The sequence below is a fragment of the Petaurus breviceps genome, unplaced genomic scaffold (genome assembly GCF_028583685.1).
Source record: "Petaurus breviceps papuanus isolate PSGF00001 unplaced genomic scaffold, PetGlider_PUasm1.0 171, whole genome shotgun sequence".
Lineage (NCBI taxonomy): Eukaryota > Metazoa > Chordata > Mammalia > Diprotodontia > Petauridae > Petaurus > Petaurus breviceps.
The window spans coordinates 13,722,260-13,725,956 of record NW_027185754.1 but is presented as its reverse complement, the minus strand read 5'-3'; positions in this window follow the sequence as shown (position 1 = coordinate 13,725,956).

Genomic DNA, 3,697 nt, shown 5'->3' with positions numbered 1-3,697 from the left:
AGAGAGAGAGAGAGAGAGAGAGAGAGAGAGAGAGAGAGAGAGAGAGATTTATTCCAAATCAGTAATGAGATGGGAGAATTCTTATTCAGGGAAAATTGCTTCCCATTCCTCTAATTATGATCATGCAAATACCTCCCAGGCCTGAAATAGTCTGGATTCCCGATTAAAAAAGATGTTTCTTCCTAGGTAGTTAGTTATCTTGTAGGATCCCAGACATAATTATGGTCAGTGGAGGTCCTAATCTTTAAAAGACCTTAGGTTTGATCCTTTATCTCATCAATCTGTCTCTGTGGATTTGCTTCCTGTTCTCCCGAGGTGATTAATGGTTAAGTGGGGTGGGGGTGGGGGAAACCTCCAATCCTGTGACATCTGAACTGGGACAGAAGGGGATTAATTTCCTGGGTAAGAGATATGTCTGAGAATTTCAGATTAACTCCCTGAATACTGATAATTTAGCTGCCCAAGAGGCCCCTGGTTGTCTATACTGGCTCACAGGTGGTTCCTCCGCCTGCCTTCTCTTTGCTCTGGGGATCTGAGGCCATTGTGAGAGAAGCCAGAATGCACCCTCACCTTAATCACAGATTGACTCAGAGGTTGAGCCTTTGTCTTGTAAACTTGGTCATGGACTGAGCCCTAAAAGTAGGCAAAGATAGAATGCTGTCTCCAGATCCATCCTGAACCCCAACCATTGTCTCACACTCACTCTAACGGGGCTACTGCTGGAGCCCTAGTATATGTATGCTGGAGTAGAATACAGCTATGCTGCCAGTGCTGTATTGAGTGATCAATACTGCCCCCGCCCCCATCTGAATTCATTGCACTAATGATACCTACCTTCACCTAGCTATTCCTGTGCCTGACTTATGCTCTCTCCTAGCTGGTAAGACTTTTGAGCATAGGAGTCAGGTTTTATTTATCTCTGTATCCTCCATAGGATGGAACCTTGCTGTGTCTCAATGGATTTTCAGTGAATTCTTGTTGGATGTGGAATGAATGATGACGTCTGGCTAGGATGATGTCAGAAGCCCAAAATATTATCCCTCCTAGATAATACATTGACATTAAAAACAAAAACACAAAAACTTCTCTCATGCTTTAAGCATTGCCACATACCTGATTTCATTTGAGGCTCATAACACTCCTGAGGTATGTGGGGAAGATCTTACCTCCATTTTACAGATGAGAACACTGAGCCCCCAGATGTTTAATATCTTTGTGTAATGACAAGAACATTAGTTTTTAAGTCAGAATACCAGCATTCAAATCTATCTCCTCTGCCCATTACATAGTGAACTTGGGCAAGTCCCCTTTCCTCTCTGGGCAACACTTTGTTCATATTTAAAATTAAAAGTTTAAAGCCTATGTAATCATAATTATCCAGTTTGGCTTTAGAGAAAAGTGGGGAAAATGTATCATTGTGGTGGGGGACAATGATTGTGGAATATTACATACTCTATCAGATATAATCAATGTATGATTACATCGTTATGTGACAATGTGTAATTGCAATGTGCTAAATGCTTTTCCCCTCCCTTTTCTCTTTTTTAAAAATTTTAAATCTTTGTTACAAGAAATGACACATTGGGTAGGGATGAGGAAGGATAGATTCAGAAATGAATGTGATATAAAAAGAGAAAAGATACATTTCAAAAATTATAAATTCCTTGAGGCAGGGATCATGTGCCTGTCTTGAATAAAGCAAGCACCTAATAAACAGATTGAATTGGATGGGTAGAAGGGGAGAGGTGATGGCCTGGATGATCTCTGAGATCTTTTTCAGCTCCAAATCATCTAATCTAGTGAGATAATATTGTATAGTCCTTAGCACAGTGCCTGGCATATAGTAGGTGCTATATGAATGCCAGTTATTATTATCAATTATTATAATAAATAATTATATACTTATATAATATTTTGATTCTCATAATAATCTTATGACCTCACCCAGGGTCACTCTATGAGAATGACTGAACCAGAATGATTGATTCAGGGCTCCTGACCCCAGTTCAACACTTTTCTCACTGCAGGGGGTGTGAGTTCAAGAACTTCACTTATGCAACAGCAAAGGGTGTGAATTTAAGCATCAGCAAACAGGGAGAGAGACCTTGGAATCAAGAGCTCTACAGAACACCGGCAGACGACACATATCCTCTGGCCCAAGTCCATTCAATGGATGTTTTCTTGTAGTTTGGGTCTTTTCCCATTCTAGCTTCAGACCAAAAGCACTCCCAAACTGGGGCCATTTATCTTTCACTTAAATAGAAATAACCAATCGCCAAAATCACTTTTAAAAATTTAAAAATCAGATTTCTGACACAGCCCCCAGTTTAAGTGCTTGCATTAGCTTGTTATTTTGCCATTTTCCTCCAATAAACAAATTGTCTTCCTTTTGCCCATCCTCCCTCCCTTCCTGATAGATATGGAATATCTGCAGTGAGTAAAGGAGGGAATTGATCGGATATTGATCAGAAGTGAATTATGATCCCTTCAGGTAAAAAGCTTTCCCATAAACATGATTTACTAGATGCTGCAAGTCTGTGCCAAATCAGAGACACTCATCTTGCTACTTCTCAAGGAAGTCTTCAGTACTGTGTATTAGGGTGAAAAAAGCACAGCTCTTACTTGGTGGTATTCAGGTAGGATCTTGGTATTTACCTGAGATGGGAAAAGAGTGAGAGTAGGAGAAAAGGGGAAGAGATACAGAGAGGTGGAGACAGAGGCAGAGATACAGACACACTGAAATAAATCTACAAAGAGAAATTCTTAGACAATATATTTTCTTTTCCTCAGAAGGGCTTTTAGTCAACTGCAGTCAATCCCAGGAGAGTTAAATGGCACTTCTGAAAAATCATACGTCAAAACAATGTTGTCTTTGGCATACTCGGACTCCTTTGTTCCTCTATGCAGTGGTAGTGAGGGAGTATTGTAGAGCCTTCCCAGCCATCTTCAAACCATGCCCTAGGATGGACTACCTGTTTTGTAGTGAAGTTAGCATCAATATCAGGCACCCAATTGGATGTCTGGCAACCTGTGAGGGCTTCCCTCTTTAGGAGAACCTATCTGTTCCAGGGAAGCTAAGACTGTGGTTCTTTGATGGCCAGCTGAGACGTCAGAATCAGCATTAGGGAAGGTTGCATTGAACCTTGCTTATCCTAGGAACCTTGAGCTTCATATCCTCTGTTAGGAGGGTCATTAACTCAAGTATAAATATCTTTCCTCTCTAGATCTTTCTATTATCATTCCAGGGGGGAGGAGAGAGGAAGCCAATAGCATAAGAGCTTTTTAGCTTGTGCCTTTTATGCAAATGAATGTGGATTTATGGACAGAAACGCTTATAGATATCTTAAGGTCTTGACTATTGGACAAAGAAGGACTGGATCTGCCAGGTGCTTTGGGGGCATTCCAACATCTTCTATGAAGGCCATTACAATGGATGACATCAATAAGATGTATTGCAGTGTGATAGAGAATTGGTTAGCCTGAATTTTGTGGATTTTTTTTTTTAATATTTTTAAGCAATCGGGGTTAAGTAACCTGCTCAAGGTTACACGGCCAGTCATTTCTGGGTGTGGTGCCGAGTTTCTGAGCCCGGGATTCGATCTCCAGGTCATCCCAACACTGGAGCCGGTACTCTTACTCGCTGAGCCACCTGGCTGTCCCTAAGCAATTGGGGCTAAGTAACTTGCTCAAGGTTACA